Here is an 18,548-nt window from a genome sequence, read left to right as displayed (position 1 = left end):
GGGTTGGAAATAAATTAATTTGTTGGTATAGATTCGTATCTCGGTGAGAATCCAATTTGGCGGATAAGTGCTTTCCATTTGTTATTAGGCACGGAGGTAATTATTGGATTTTCCCCGAGCTTTATCTGCAGCGTTGCAGGAGGTGAAGGGTTAAAACTGCTTAAAATCTGAAATAAAAAATAAAAGCCTCTCTTGTCTCCTCCTTATTAATAATTGTTTATTGCGCTTGGTGCCGTCTGTGCCAGGAATGATTTAGGAAATAATTCTTCTGCCGCCCGCGCTGTCTGCACCGCGAATAAACTTAATTGGTAAACATGTTATATAATTGGATGGCGTTCACCTGCCAGGGCCCATTCAGGGGCCCGCTCTGCCGCCCGCTCTGCTGCCCGCTGGATCTGCTCCTTCCAATTAATGCCGGATTCTCACATAGAAGTTTATTTACCTATAAATGGAGAATTGCGTCCAGATGTTCCAGCAATCTGACCACGCGCCTCCCTGCGAAAAACCAACAAAACGGAAAATCGGAATAATGGCGAGCTGCGTACTTCTGCAGACCCGGGGGTGTTAGTGGGGCTCTGTCTGCCCCTGGGCTATAGGGCTGCCTCCCCCCGCCATCTGCAGCACTTAAATGGATCCCACGTTAACCCCCATCGGTCTTTCTACAGTTTTATAATCCACAGTAAAATTCCGTTAATTGGCCCCTAATTGTCTGGATCCAGCGTTTATAGATAAGTGGCCCCCGGGGTCATGGTAATCGGTTTACAGTCTGGGGGATTTCATAGGCCATGTGCTGAGTTCCAGTCCATTATGTCAGGTTGAAACTGATTGGGACTGCCATGGGCTCCACGACTGGGCAAAAGTGCCCATTGCGGTACTAGATGTGCACATCTCACACCATGGCTGGATGGTGCCCACCTTTTCTTTTCCCCCTAAGGTGCACTGTATAGTACCTAAATATTCAGTTCAGTGCCCAGATAATACTTTCATACAGTGCCCAGATAATACCTTCATACAGTGCCCATATAATACATTCATACAGTGCCCAGATAATACATTCATACAGTGCCAGATAATACATTCATACAGTGCCCAGAGAACACCTTCATGCAGTGGCCATATAATACATTCATACAGTGCCCAGAGAACACCTTCATGCAGTGGCCATATAATACATTCATACAGTGCCCAGATACCACATTCATACAGTGCCCAGATACCACATTCATACAGTGCCCAGATAACACATTCATACAGTGCCCAGATAACACATTCATACAGTGCCCAGATAACACCTTCATACAGTGCCCATATAATACATTCATACAGTGCCCAGGTAATACCTTCATACAGTGCTCATATAATACATTCATACAGTGCCCAGGTAATACCTTCATACAGTGCCCAGATAATACATTCATACAGTGCCCAGATACCACATTCTACAGTGCCCATATAATACATTCATACAGGGCACAGATAAGACAATCATGCAGTGCCCAGATAACACCTTCATACAGTGCCCAGAGAACACATTCATACAGTGCCCAGAGAACACTTTCATACAGTGCCCAGATAATACATTCATACAGTGCACAGATAATACAATCATGCAGTGCCTAGATAGCACCTTCATACAGTGCCCAGATAGCACCTTCATACAGTGCCCAGAGAACACTTTCATACAGTGCCCAGATAACACATTCATACAGTGCCCAGATAACACATTCATACAGTGCCCAGATACCACATTCATACAGTGCCCAGATAATACATTCATACAGTGCCCAGGTAAAACATTCATACAGTGCCCAGATAATACATTCATACAGTGCCCAGATAACACATTCATACAGTGCCCAGATAACACCTTCATACAGTGCCCAGATAGCACCTTCATACAGTGCCCAGATAATACTTTCATACAGTGCTCAGATAATACATTCATACAGTGCCCAGAGAACACTTTCATACAGTGCCCAGAGAACACTTTCATACAGTGCCCAGAGAACACTTTCATACAGTGCCCAGATATCACCTTCATACAGTGCCCAGATAATACTTTCATACAGTGCCGAGATAACACATTCATACAGTGCCCAGAGAACACTTTCATACAGTGCCTAGATAATACTTTCATACAGTGCCCAGATAATACATTCATACAGTGCCCAGATAATACATTCATACAGTGCCCAGATAACACCTTCATACAGTGCCCAGATATCACCTTCATACAGTGCCCAGATAATACATTCATACAGTGCCCAGATAATACATTCATACAGTGCCCAGAGAACACTTTCATACAGTGCCCAGAGAACACTTTCATACAGTGCCCAGAGAACACTTTCATACAGTGCCCAGATAATACATTCATACAGTGCCCAGATAATACTTTCATACAGTGCCCAGATAATACATTCATACAGTGCCCAGAGAACACTTTCATACAGTGCCCAGATAATACTTTCATACAGTGCCCAGATAACACTTTCATACAGTGCCCAGATAATACATTCATACAGTGCCCAGATAATATTTTCATACAGTGCCCAGATAACACATTCATACAGTGCCCAGATAATACTTTCATACAGTGCCCAGATAACACTTTCATACAGTGCCCAGATAATACATTCATACAGTGCCCAGATAATACATTCATACAGTGCCCAGAGAACACTTTCATACAGTGCCCAGATAATACTTTCATACAGTGCCCAGATAATACTTTCATACAGTGCTCAGATAATACATTCATACAGTGCCCAGATAATACATTCATACAGTGCCCAGATAACACCTTCATACAGTGCCCAGATAACACCTTCATACAGTGCCCAGATATCACCTTCATACAGTGCCCAGATAATACATTCATACAGTGCCCAGATAATACATTCATACAGTGCCCAGAGAACACTTTCATACAGTGCCCAGAGAACACTTTCATACAGTGCCCAGAGAACACTTTCATACAGTGCCCAGATAATACATTCATACAGTGCCCAGATAATACTTTCATACAGTGCCCAGATAATACATTCATACAGTGCCCAGAGAACACTTTCATACAGTGCCCAGATAATACTTTCATACAGTGCCCAGAGAACACTTTCATACAGTGCCCAGATAACACTTTCATACAGTGCCCAGATAATACATTCATACAGTGCCCAGATAATATTTTCATACAGTGCCCAGATAACACATTCATACAGTGCCCAGATAATACTTTCATACAGTGCCCAGATAACACTTTCATACAGTGCCCAGATAATACATTCATACAGTGCCCAGATAATACATTCATACAGTGCCCAGAGAACACTTTCATACAGTGCCCAGATAATACTTTCATACAGTGCCCAGATAATACTTTCATACAGTGCCTAGATGACTGAATCCTTCAGATCTCGTGGGGGTTGGTTTTCGGGTAGGCTGCACTGGACAGAGGTTTGTACAGCTGCCTGTACTGACACACTGTAACAGCTCTGGCAACAGGACTAAACTTGTGTTTAGTATCTAAGTGTACAATGAGGCCATGTTCACACCTCGGAATTTCTGCATTGGAATTCTGCACGAAGATTCCGGAGCAGCAGAGTCCCATTGAATTCAATAGGATTCTGTTGCGTTGTCCAAGCGGTGGAATGTTTGTGTTAGATAGTTCTTGCATGAAAATTCCGAATTCGGTGTCTGCAGAATGACCCTGTCCATTCTTTCTAATGACCCTGCACGGAATGCATAGTTGTCTGTGTCTTGGTGCCCGTGCTAGAAATGCCCCGTGCTGCTCCGGAATCTCCATGCAGAATTCCAATGGGGAAAATTCCTGATAATGGCATATACAGCAGACACCCAGAGCTGAGGATTTGGGGATTTTACACTGATTTTCATATTTGACCTCATAAATCTCTCTCAGTATTACATATTTAAAGGGACAGTGTCTTAGATTCTGCAGGGCAGTCCCTGTGGATGTTCCATGCAGTATTGTATGACAGAAGGTTCTCATCCATCTAATCTCTGCGTCTTCTCTCTGTAGGATATAAAGAACCGGAGAGAAGAAAAGAATTATCCATCACCTGATGAGAACGCTGGAACATCACACATAGAGGTGAGAACCATCACCCCCATATGACAGAGATAGATAGATAGATAGATAGATATGAGATAGATATGAGATAAATAGATAGATTGATAGATATAAGATAGATAGATAGATTGATAGATATGAGATAGATAGATATGAGAGAGATAGATATGAGAGAGATAGATATGAGATAGATATGAGATAGATATGAGATAGATAGATATGAGATAGATAGATATGAGATAGATAGATATGAGATAGATAGATAGATAGATAGATATGAGATAGATAGATATGAGAGAGATAGATATGAGAAAGATATGAGATAGATAGATATGAGATAGATAGATATGAGAGAGATAGATATGAGATAGATAGATATGAGATAGATAGATATGAGATAGAGAGATAGATAGATATGAGATAGATAGATATGAGAGAGATAGATATGAGATAGATAGATATGAGATAGATAGATATGAGATAGATAGATATGAGAGAGATAGATATGAGAGAGATAGATATGAGATAGATAGATATGAGATAGATAGATATGAGAGAGATAGATATGAGATAGATAGATATGAGATAGATAGATATGAGATAGATAGATATGAGATAGATAGATATGAGATAGATAGATAGATATGAGATAGATAGATAGATATGAGATAGATAGATAGATATGAGATAGATAGATAGATATGAGATAGAGAGATATGAGATAGAGAGATATGAGATAGAGAGATATGAGATAGAGAGATATGAGATAGAGAGATAGATATGAGATAGATAGATATTAGATAGATAGATATGAGATAGATAGATATGAGATAGATAGATATGAGAAAGATAGATATGAGATAGATAGATATGAGATAGACAGATAGATATTAGATAGATAGATAGATATTAGATAGATAAATAGATAGACATGTGACTGATCGGTTGTGCAGTGTTGGGCTCCTCTGTGGTGTAGCTGAGTGATGCTGAGGTTCGCACTCTCTCGTGTAGACTTTGGCTGAACTCTCGGTGATGTAGCAGAAGTCAATAAGTAATCTAGTAAATAGTGTAAATGTCTGAGCGGATTTTTAATCATCCTTATGGCCTCCCCCGACCCCACGGAGGACCCCGGAACATTACACTGATTAGGTGGGATAGAGGTGTGTGCTCTGCTGATCCTATGTTCCAGTATTTATATGGAGCCACTTGTGGGGGGCACAAACTTATAGAAAAAACTATTTGAAACTCTTGGCTTTATAATGTCCTCCACCCCCTGTAGAGCAGACCAGTGACATGTCAGTAGATATGGGGGGGGCTTTATAATGTCCTTCACCCCCTGTAGAGCTGACCAGTGACATGTCAGTAGATATGGGGGGCTTTATAATGTCCTCCACCCTCTGTAGAGCAGACCAGTGACATGTCAGTAGATATGGGGGGCTTTATAATGTCCTCCACCCCCTGTAGAGCTGACCAGTGACATGTCAGTAGATATGGGGGGGCTTTATAATGTCCTCCACCCCCTGTAGAGCAGACCAGTGACATGTCAGTAGATATGGGGGGGCTTTATAATGTCCTCCACCCCCTGTAAAGCTGACCAGTGACATGTCAGTAGATATGGGGGGCTTTATAATGTCCTCCACCCCTGTAGAGCAGACCAGTGACATGTCAGTAGATATGGGGGGCTTTATAATGTCCTCCACCCCTGTAGAGCTGACCAGTGACATGTCAGTAGATATGGGGGGCTTTATAATGTCCTCCACCCCCTGTAGTGCAGACCAGTGACATGTCAGTAGATATGGGGGGCTTTATAATGTCCTCCACCCCCTGTAGAGCTGACCAGTGACATATCAGTAGATATGGGGGGGCTTTATAATGTCCTCCACCCCCTGTAGAGCTGACCAGTGACATATCAGTAGATATGGGGGGCTTTATAATGTCCTCCACCCCCTGTAGAGCAGAACAGTGACATGTCAGTAGATATGGGGGGGCTTTATAATGTCCTCCACCCCCTGTAGAGCAGACCAGTGACATGTCAGTAGATATGGGGGGCTTTATAAGGTCCTCCACCCCTGTAGAGCTGACCAGTGACATGTCAGTTGATATGGGGGGGGGGCTTTATAATGTCCTCCACCCCCTGTAGAGCAGACCAGTGACATGTCAGTAGATATGGGGGGCTTTATAATGTCCTCCACCCTCTGTAGAGCAGACCAGTGACATGTCAGTAGATATGGGGGGGCTTTATAATGTCCTCCACCCTCTGTAGAGCTGACGAGTGACATGCCAGTAGATATGGGGGGCTTTATAATGTCCTCCACCCCTGTAGAGCTGACCAGTGATATGTCAGTAGATATGGGGGGCTTTATAATGTCCTCCACCCTCTGTAGAGCTGACCAGTGACATGTCAGTAGATATGGGGGGCTTTATAATGTCCTCCACCCTCTGTAGAGCTGACCAGTGACATGTCAGTAGATATGGGGGGGCTTTATAATGTCATCCACCCCTGTAGAGCAGACCAGTGACATGTCAGTAGATATGGGGGGGGGGGGCTTTATAATGTCCTCCACCCCCTGTAGAGCTGACCAGTGACATGTCAGTAGATATCGGGGGGCTTTATAATGTCCTCCACCCCCTGTAGAGCTGACCAGTGACATGTCAGTAGATATGGGGGGCTTTATAATGTCCTCCACCCTCTGTAGAGCTGACCAGTGACATGTCAGTAGATATGGGGGGGCTTTATAATGTCCTCCACCCCCTGTAGAGCAGACCAGTGACATGTCAGTAGATATGGGGGGCTTTATAATGTCCTCCACCCCCTGTAGAGCTGAACAGTGACATGTCAGTAGATATGGGGGGCTTTATAATGTCCTCCACCCCTGTAGAGCAGACTAGTGACATGTCAGTGGATATGGGGGGGCTTTATAATGTCCTCCACCCCCTGTAGAGCTGACCAGTGACATGTCAGTAGATATGGGGGGCTTTATAATGTCCTTCACCCTCTGTAGAGCTGACCAGTGACATATCAGTAGATATGAGGGGGCTTTATAATGTCCTCCACCCCCTGTAGAGCTGACCAGTGACATGTCAGTAGATATGGGGGGCTTTATAATGTCCTCCACCCCCTGTAGAGCAGACTAGTGACATGTAAGTAGATATGGGGGGCTTTATAATGTCCTCCACCCTCTGTAGAGCTGACCAGTGACATGTCAATAGATGTGGGGGGCTTTATAATGTCCTCCACCCCCTGTAGAGCTGACCAGTGACATGTCAGTAGATATGGGGGGCTTTATAATGTCCTCCACCCCCTGTAGAGAAGACCAGTGACATGTCAGTAGATATGGGGGGCTTTATAATGTCATCCACCCCCTGTAGAGCTGACCAGTGACATGTCAGTAGATATGGGGGGCTTTATAATGTCATCCACCCCCTGTAGAGCAGACCAGTGACATGTCAGTAGATATGGGGGGCTTTATAATGTCCTCCACCCCCTGTAGAGCTGACCAGTGACAAGTCAGTAGATATGGGGGGGCTTTATAATGTCCTCCACCCCCTGTAGAGCTGACCGGTGACATGTCAGTAGATATGGGGGGGCTTTATAATGTCCTCCACCCCCTGTAGAGCTGACCAGTGACATGTGAGTAGATATGGGGGGGGGGGGGGGGTGACCAGTGACATGTCAGTAGATATGGGGGGGATGACCAGTGACATGTCAGTAGATATGGGGGGGCTTTATAATGTCCTCCACCCCCTGTAGAGCTGACCAGTGACATGTCAGTAGATATGGGGGGCTTTGTAATGTCATCCACCCCCTGTAGAGCAGACCAGTGACATGTCAGTAGATATGGGGGGCTTTATAATGTCCTCCACCCTCTGTAGAGCTGACCAGTGACATGTCAGTAGATATGGGGGGGCTTTATAATGTCCTCCACCCTCTGTAGAGCAGACCAGTGACATGTCAGTAGATATGGGGGGGCTTTATAATGTCCTCCACCCCCTGTAGAGCAGACCAGTGACATGTCAGTAGATATGGGGGGGGCTTTATAATGCCCTCCACCCTCTGTAGAGCTGACCAGTGACATGTCAGTAGATATGGGGGGGCTTTATAATGTCCTCCACCCTCTGTAGAGCAGACCAGTGACATGTCAGTAGATATGGGGGGCTTTATAATGTCCTCCACCCCCTGTAGAGCAGACCAGTGACATGTCAGTAGATATGGGGGGCTTTATAATGTCCTCCACCCCCTGTAGAGCAGACCAGTGACATGTCAGTAGATATGGGGGGCTTTATAATGTCCTCCACCCCCTGTAGAGCTGACCAGTGACATGTCAGTAGATATGGGGGGGGCTTTATAATGTCCTCCACCCCTGTAGAGCAGACCAGTGACATGTCAGTAGATATGGGGGGCTTTATAATGTCCTCCACCTTCTGTAGAGCAGACCAGTGACATGTCAGTAGATATGGGGGGGGGGGGGGGGGCTTTATAATGTCCTCCACCCCTGTAGAGCTGACCAGTGACATGTCAGTAGATATGGGGGGGGGCTTTATAATGTCCTCCACCCCTGTAGAGCAGACTAGTGACATGTCAGTAGATATGGGGGGCTTTATAATGTCCTCCACCCTCTGTAGAGCTGACCAGGGACATGTCAGTAGATATGGGGGGGGGCTTTATAATGTCCTCCACCCCTGTAGAGCTGACCAGTGACATGTCAGTAGATATGGGGGGGGGCTTTATAATGTCCTCCACCCTCTGTAGAGCTGACCAGTGACATGTCAGTAGATATGGGGGGCTTTATAATGTCCTCCATCCCCTGTAGAGCTGACCAGTGACATGTCAGTAGATATGAGTGGATTTATAATGTCCTCCACCCCCTGCAGAGCAGACCAGTGACATGTCAGTAGATATGGGGGGCTTTATAATGTCCTCCACCCTCTGTAGAGCTGACCAGTGACATGTCAGTAGATATGGGGGGGCTTTATAATGTCCTCCACCCTCTGTAGAGCAGACCAGTGACATGTCAGTAGATATGGGGGGGCTTTATAATGTCCTCCACCCCCTGTAGAGCAGACCAGTGATATGTCAGTAGATATGGGGGGGGCTTTATAATGTCCTCCACCCTCTGTAGAGCAGACCAGTGACATGTCAGTAGATATGGGGGGCTTTATAATGTCCTCCACCCTCTGTAGAGCTGACCAGTGACATGTCAGTAGATATGGGGGGCTTTATAATGTCCTCCACCCCCTGTAGAGCTGACCAGTGACATGTCAGTAGATATGGGGGGCTTTATAATGTCCTCCACCCTCTGTAGAGCAGACCAGTGACATGTCAGTAGATATGGGGGGGGCTTTATAATGCCCTCCACCCTCTGTAGAGCTGACCAGTGACATGTCAGTAGATATGGGGGGGCTTTATAATGTCCTCCACCCTCTGTAGAGCAGACCAGTGACATGTCAGTAGATATGGGGGGCTTTATAATGTCCTCCACCCCCTGTAGAGCAGACCAGTGACATGTCAGTAGATATGGGGGGCTTTATAATGTCCTCCACCCCCTGTAGAGCAGACCAGTGACATGTCAGTAGATATGGGGGGCTTTATAATGTCCTCCACCCCCTGTAGAGCTGACCAGTGACATGTCAGTAGATATGGGGGGGGCTTTATAATGTCCTCCACCCCTGTAGAGCAGACCAGTGACATGTCAGTAGATATGGGGGGCTTTATAATGTCCTCCACCCCCTGCATAGCAGACTAGTGACATGTCAGTAGATATGGGGGGCTTTATAATGTCCTCCACCCCCTGTAGAGCAGACCAGTGACATGTCAGTAGATATGGGGGGCTTTATAATGTCCTCCACCCTCTGTATAGCAGACTAGTGACATGTCAGTAGATATGGGGGGCTTTATAATGTCCTCCACCCCCTGTAGAGCTGACCAGTGACATGTCAGGAGATACAGATATGGGGGGCTTCCGTCTTCTCTTCTTGTTGACCTATACAGGTGTCATGGTCGCTCCCTGCAGTATTCGGGATATAATGATGTCTTATAGGGGGGTAATCATACAATCAAGTGATTACCAAACAGCCACCATTAATGTGAATGTCTCATCAAATGATGTCTCCTAAAGATAAGAGAGAGCAGGAGAGAGAGAAAAAGTGAGAGAGAGCAGGAGAGATCATGTGAGCAAGATAACAGGAGACAGCGAGCAAGAGAGAGAGAACAGGAGAGAACATGTGAGCGAGATAACAGGAGACAGCGAGCAAGAGAGAGAGAGAGAGAGAGATCATGTGAGTGAGATAACAGGAGACAGCGAGCAAGAGAGAGCAGGAGAGATCAAGTGAGATAATAGGAGACAGCGAGCAAGAGAGAGAGCAGGAGAGATCATGTGAGCAAGATAACAGGAGACAGCGAGCAAGAGAGAGAGAGAGATCATGTGAGTGAGATAACAGGAGACAGCGAGCAAGAGAGAGAGCAGGAGAGATCAAGTGAGATAATAGGAGACAGCGAGCAAGAGAGAGAGCAGGAGAGATCATGTGAGCGAGATAACAGGAGACAGCGAGAGAGAGAGAGAGAGAGAGAGAGAGAGAGAGAGAGAGAGAGAGAGAGAGATAGCAGGTAAGAGAGACATATAAGAGAAGCCGCTCTGCTGGTGAATACTGCAACTCCTCTATATTTTTAAGATTCCCTGATTTCTAAAGCCCCCTGGAATTCTTCAGCTCCTCTGATTTCTACAGCTCCTCTGATTTCTTCAGCTCCTCTGATTTCTTCAGCTCCTCCGATTTCTTCAGCTCCTCTGATTTCTCAGCTCCTCTGATTTCTTTATCTCCTTTAATTTCTTCAGCTCCTCTGATTTTGATAGCTCCCCTGATCTCTATAATGTCCAATAACACCTCTGTTCCCCTGATTTCTGCAGCTCCTCTGATTTCTGTAGCTCCCCTGATTTCTGCAGCTCCTCTGTTTTCTTCAGCTCCTCTGATTTCTGCAGCTCCTCTGATTTCTTCAGCTCCCCTGATTTCTGCAGCTCCTCTGTTTCTTCAGCTTTTCTGATTTCTTCAGCTCCCCTGATTTCTGCAGCTCCCCTGATTCCGGCAGATCCTCTGATTTCTTCAGCTCCTCTGATTTCTGCAGCTCCTCTGATTTCTGCAGCTCCCCTGATTTCTTCAGCTCCTCTGATTTCTGCAGCTCCTCTGATTTCTGCAGCTCCCCTGATTTCTTCAGCTCCTCTGATTTCTGCAGCTCCCTTGATCTCTATAATGTCCAAAAACACCTCTGTTCCCCTGAATTCTTCAGCTCCTCTGATTCCTGCAGCTCCTCTGATTTCTGCAGCTCCCCTGATTTCTTCAGCTCCTCTGATTTCTGCAGCTCCCCTGATTTCTTCAGCTCCTCTGATTTCTGCAGCTCCCTTGATCTCTATAATGTCCCCTAACACCTCTGTTCCCCTGAATTCTTCTCCTCTCCTGAATCCCGCAGATCCCCTGCATTTTGTCACTTGATCTGATTTAGTCTTGAAAGAGTTAATGAGCAGGACTTATATGGGAGACAGAGGGTGGATAATGGAATAAATGGGCTCCTCAGCTTAAACAGATTATAGGCTGATATGGCAGGAGACCCGGCGCGCGGCTCGCTGCACGCAATTTATCATTCGCCTAATTGCCGGTACATTAAAACATTCCGAACAGGAAGGAGAAGGGTCAGAGCTGGAGCAGAGAGATCCGGGACCGTCCAGAAGAGAAAGTGATTCTGTCATCATCAGCGGCCATGTTCCTGCAGGACACAGTCCCTGGTGATGTTCTCCTTACATGGGACTGCACACAGGAGAATGGACCAAGTGCTGACGCCACAAACATGATACAAGTGACAGTCACTGCAGTCATCTGTGGCCCTGCGATGCTGTTACCACGGGACAGAAATGTTACACATGTGTGCAGTTACCTCCTCCACTGCTGCACAGTATTCCTCAGGGGCGGGGTGTGGGCGGAGCTTTAATACTCCGGTTCCTAGGGGTGGAGTTAGGATGTGTTTTTCTCTCCCTGTTCGCTGTTTGGACAGGAGAGAAGAGGAAGGTCCAGTCATTGACCGGACTGTAGGGGGCGCCATAGGGGGAGCAGATTAACAGCCAAACATTGTCAGCTGTACAGCGCCTCCTTCAGGCTGGGAGGAGCTGCACCTGGTGCATGGTTATATATGTGTCTGAATTATTTTATCCATTTATACAGCGTCTTTATCTACATCTTTATATTTCACAACGCAGTCCAGGAGGCGTCCTCATCCACATCCTCCCCCGCAGGGCTCACAATCTAAATTCACCTCACAAAGAGATTGATAGATATTTATCTATCTCATATCTATCTATCTATCTATCTATCATCTATTATCTATCTCATATCTATCTATCTATCATCTATCTATCTCATATCTATTATCTATCCCATATCTATCTATCTATCCCATATCTATCTATCTCATATCTATCTATCATCTATCTATCTCATATTTATCTCACATCTATCTATCTATCTATCTATCTCATATCTATCTATCTCATATCTATCTATCTATCTATCATCTATCTATCTCATATCTATCTATCTATCTCATATCTATCTATCTATCTATCATCTATCTATCTCATATCTATTATCTATCCCATATCTATCTATCACATATCTATCTATCTCATATCTATCTATCTCATATCTATCTATCTCATATTTATCTCACATCTATCTATCTATCTATCTATCTATCTCATATCTATCTATCTCATATCTATCTATCTATCTATCATCTATCTATCTCATATCTATCTATCTATCTATCTATCTATCTATCATCTATCTATCACATATCTATCTATCTATCTATCTCATATCTATCTATCTCATATCTATCTATCTATCTATCTCATATCTATCTATCTCATATCTATCTATCTATCTCATATCTATCTATCTCTCTATCTATCTCTCTATCTCATATCTCTCGCTCTCCCCCCTGTATTCTCAGTTCGGACCCCCCTCCCCGGCTCGTCTGGCAGGAGTCGGTATTTTCCGGAGAGATCTGTTTTGAATTGGTTTGTTTGAAGCTGAGATCTTCTGTGGTAGCGAATCCTTCTATTTGTTTGGCTTTGTGCGCGGAGCTGTCAGGACGCTACCGTCACTTTCGGATGCGGCGCCGGCTCCGCTCGCACAGCTGGTTGTAGCCGGAGACGCCGATCCCGACACATCCTCCCAGCCCCGTCCTGCGCTTCACTTAACCGTACGATATTCTGTTAATCCGCGTTTACATCGGATAAAAAATAATCCCGCCACTTGTCATCACTACACGCTAAGACAGTGTTCCCCAACCAGTGTGCCTCCAGCTGTTGCAAAACTACAACTCCCAGCTCCGAACCCTCCCCACCTTTAACCACCAGGGAACAGAGTGCTGCGTCCAGGCCGCACTTTTCCACCTTTTAAGGGATTAAAAACAAGAAAAAAACAAAGCTGATTTTTTCTAAAAAAAAAAAAAAAAAAAAAAAAAACTGCCACCCCTGTCCTCAGGTTGTATGGGGTATTGCAGCTCAGTTCCATTGAAGTAAAAAGTGTCAAGTTGTAATACCGCACACGACCTGTAATAGCGCACACAACCTGTAATACCACACACGACATGTAATACCACACACGACCTGTAATACCGCACACGACCTGTAATACCGCACGCGACCTGTAATACCGCACACGACCTGTAATACCGCACACAACATCTAATACCGCACACTACCTGTAATACCGCACATGACCTGTAATAGCGCACACTACCTGTAATACGGTACACTACCTGTACTACCGCACACGACCTGTAATACCACACACTACCTGTAATACCGCACACGACCTGTAATACCGCACACGACCTGTAATACCGCACAAGACCTGTAATACCACACACGACATGTAATACCGCACGCGACCTGTAATACCGCACACGACCTGTAATACCGCACACAACATCTAATACCGCACACTACCTGTAATACCGCACATGACCTGTAATACCACACATTACCTGTAATACCGCACACGACCTGTAATAGCGCACACTACCTGTAATACCGCACACGACCTGTAATACCGCACACGACCTGTAATAGTTCACATGACCTGTAATACCACACATTACCTGTAATACCGCACACGACCTGTAATAGCGCACACTACCTGTAATACCGCACACGACCTGTAATACCGCACACGACCTGTAATACCGCACACGACCTGTATTACCGTACATGACCTGTAATACCGCACATGACATGTAATACCGCACACTACCTGTAATACCGCACACGAGAAAAATGATCTCTGGTTTTCTATTCCTCTCAGACCAGATTCTGGCAGCGCCTTGCCCAGCTCCGACGTCGGTTTTCTCTGGGGCGGTGTTACAAGTGCGGCTTGGAACAGCGCCACCCCTGTCCCTAGGTTGTGTGCTGTATTGCAGGTTAGTTCCGTTAAAATAAAAAAGAGCCAAGTTGTAATACCGCACACAGCCTGAGGACACGGGTGGTGCTGTTTTTTTTTGTTTGTTTTTATTAAATCTGCTCTGTTTTTCTACTCTTTTTATTTTGGATTCGGGCAGCGCCTCCCCCCCCCCCCCTTCCCCTCCCATCCGGCTCCTCCGTCGCGCTTTTCACTGTGGTGGTTTTACAAGTGCGGCCTGGACGCAGCGCTCTGCTCCCCGGTGGTTAAAGGGGGGGTCCAGGGGTCGAGGTGTGAAATCGTAAAGAAACCGTATTCGCTTCCTTCTCCTTGAAGCCGCGCAGAAGGCGAAGGCGGCGGCGAACGTCCTGCGCTGCCGACATCTGAAAGCCATTAGAGGGGCAGCGGAACCAACACTCTCTCCTCGGGCTTCTGGAAGTTCACGGTCAGCAGGTCCCGGCCTCTAGGGGGCGCCGCGTGGTCGCAGACGCTCTGCCGTTAACTCTTCGCCAACCATTCATCTGTAGGCAACAAAGTGGCGCATTGATGTCGCAACGGGAGGTCCAAACAGTTTTCACTTTATTTCTCTAAGAAGGGGGCGTGGCCAAAAAGCTGCAACATTGTATCAAGTTTTGTTTATAGGTTTATTTCTCTAAGAAGGGGGCGTGGCCAAAACTGCAACATTGTATCAAGTTTTGTATCAAGTTATAGCAGTGGTCTTCAACCTGCGGACCTCCAGATGTTGCAAAACTACAACTCCCAGCATGCCCAGACAGCCTTTGGCTGTCCGGGCATGCTGGGAGTTGTAGTTTGGCAACATCTGAAGGTCCACAGGTTGGAGACCACTCTTTTATAGGTTTATTTCTCCAAGGGGGTGTGACCAGATAACTGCAACATTGTATCAAGTTTTTGTTTATAGGTTTATTTCTCTAAGAAGGGGGCGTGGCCAAAAAGCTGCACATTGTATCAAGTTTTGTTTATACGTTTACTTCTCTAAGAAGGGGGCGTGGCCAGATAACTGCAACATTGTATCAAGTTTTGTTTATACATTTGTTTCTCTAAGAAGGGGGTGTGGCCCAAAGCTGCAACATTGTATCAGGTTTTGTGTACAGTTCAAAGTCTCTGTTAAGGGGGGCGTGGCCAAAGCTGCAACATTGTATCAAGCTTTGTTTATATCTTTATTTCTCTAAGAAGGGGGTGTGGCCAGATAACTGCAACATTGTATCAAATTTTGTTCGCAGTTTAATTTCTCTGTTAAGGGGCGTGGCCAAAAAGCTGCAACATTGTATCAACTTGTATCGGTCTGGGTGGTCACACGCATGTCGTTGTTTATTGTTCCGATACGTCACATGATTTTGCGGTTTTCATTATTCTGATAATCCGGTATACTCTACCATTATTCTGATAATCCGGTATACTCTATCATTATTCTGATAATCCGGTATACTTTACCATTATTCTGATAATCCGGTATACTTTATCATTATTCTGATAATCCGGTATATTCTATCATTATTCTGATAATCCGGTATACTCTATCATTATTCTGATAATCCGGTATACTCTACCATTATTCTGATAATCCGGTATACTCTATCATTATTCTGATAATCCGGTATACTCTACCATTATTCTGATAATCCGGTATACTCTATCATTATTCTGATAATCCGGTATACTCTATCATTATTCTGATAATCCGGTATACTCTATCATTATTCTGATAATCCGGTATACTCTATCATTATTCTGATAATCCGGTATACTCTATCATTATTCTGATAATCCGGTATACTCTACCATTATTCTGATAATCCGGTATACTCTATCATTATTCTGATAATCCGGTATACTTTACCATTATTCTGATAATCCGGTATACTCTATCATTATTCTGATAATCCGGTATACTTTACCATTATTCTGATAATCCGGTATACTTTATCATTATTCTGATAATCCGGTATATTCTATCATTATTCTGATAATCCGGTATACTCTATCATTATTCTGATAATCCGGTATACTCTATCATTATTCTGATAATCCGGTATACTTTACCATTATTCTGATAATCCGGTATACTCTACCATTATTCTGATAATCCGGTATACTCTACCATTATTCTGATAATCCGGTATACTCTATCATTATTCTGATAATCCGGTATACTTTACCATTATTCTGATAATCCGGTATACTTTACCATTATTCTGATAATCCGGTATACTCTACCATTATTCTGATAATCCGGTATACTTTACCATTATTCTGATAATCCGGTATACTCTACCATTATTCTGATAATCCGGTATATTTTATCATTATTCTGATAATCCGGTATACTCTATCATTATTCTGATAATCCGGTATACTTTACCATTATTCTGATAATCCGGTATACTCTACCATTATTCTGATAATCCTGTATACTCTATCATTATTCTGATAATCCTGTATACTCTATCATTATTCTGATAATCCGGTATACTCTATCATTATTCTGATAATCCGGTATACTCTATCATTATTCTGATAATCCGGTATACTTTACCATTATTCTGATAATCCGGTATACTCTACCATTATTCTTATAATCCGGTATACTTTACCATTATTCTGATAATCCGGTATACTCTACCATTATTCTGATAATCCGGTATATTTTATCATTATTCTGATAATCCGGTATACTCTATCATTATTCTGATAATCCGGTATACTCTATCATTATTCTGATAATCCGGTATACTCTATCATTATTCTGATAATCCGGTATACTCTATCATTATTCTGATAATCCGGTATACTCTATCATTATTCTGATAATCCGGTATACTCTACCATTATTCTGATAATCCTGTATACTCTATCATTATTCTGATAATCCTGTATACTCTATCATTATTCTGATAATCCGGTATACTCTATCATTATTCTGATAATCCGGTATACTCTATCATTATTCTGATAATCCGGTATACTTTACCATTATTCTGATAATCCGGTATACTCTACCATTATTCTTATAATCCGGTATACTTTACCATTATTCTGATAATCCGGTATACTCTACCATTATTCTGATAATCCGGTATATTTTATCATTATTCTGATAATCCGGTATACTCTATCATTATTCTGATAATCCGGTATACTCTATCATTATTCTGATAATCCGGTATACTCTATCATTATTCTGATAATCCGGTATACTCTATCATTATTCTGATAATCCGGTATACTCTACCATTATTCTGATAATCCGGTATACTCTACCATTATTCTGATAATCCGGTATACTCTATCATTATTCTGATAATCCGGTATAATTTACCATTACTCTGATAATCCGGTATACTCTATCATTATTCTGATAATCCGGTATAATTTACCATTACTCTGATAATCTGGTATACTCTACCATTATTCTGATAATCCGGTATACTCTATCATTATTCTGATAATCCGGTATACTTTACCATTATTCTGATAATCCGGTATACTTTACCATTATTCTGATAATCCGGTATACTCTATCATTATTCTGATAATCCTGTATACTCTATCATTATTCTGATAATCCGGTATACTCTATCATTATTCTGATAATCCGGTATACTTTACCATTATTCTGATAATCCGGTATACTTTACCATTATTCTGATAATCCGGTATACTCTATTATTCTGATAATCCGGTATACTTTATCATTATTCTGATAATCCGGTATACTCTATCATTATTCTGATAATCCGGTATACTTTATCATTATTCTGATAATCCGGTATACTTTATCATTATTCTGATAATCCGGTATACTTTACCATTATTCTGATAATCCGGTATACTTTATCATTATTCTGATAATCCAGTATACTTTACCATTATTCTGATAATCCGGCATACAGCTCGGTGCAGTTCATGCCCCCCCCCCATGTAGCAGTGGGCCGTGCCCCTCCCCCCCATGTAGCAGCGGGCACCGCACTCACCATCTCATATGTGGGGTGGA

At 43.7% G+C, this 18,548-nt stretch overlaps 1 protein-coding gene across 1 annotated transcript in view; it reads left to right on the top strand.

The window, feature by feature from the left end:
- The window catches only part of CNTFR (ciliary neurotrophic factor receptor), a gene marked incomplete in the record, with an annotated part of 524,182 nt that overhangs the window by 186,129 nt on the left and 319,505 nt on the right, over nucleotides 1–18,548 (top strand). The window contains 1 exon segment of the mRNA XM_056551475.1: nucleotides 4,040–4,111.

This window comes from Hyla sarda, chromosome 1, assembly GCF_029499605.1.
Source record: "Hyla sarda isolate aHylSar1 chromosome 1, aHylSar1.hap1, whole genome shotgun sequence".
Taxonomy (NCBI): domain Eukaryota; kingdom Metazoa; phylum Chordata; class Amphibia; order Anura; family Hylidae; genus Hyla; species Hyla sarda.
Note: the sequence above shows the minus strand (reverse complement) of the source record. Positions and strands in the feature narration are given on the sequence as shown.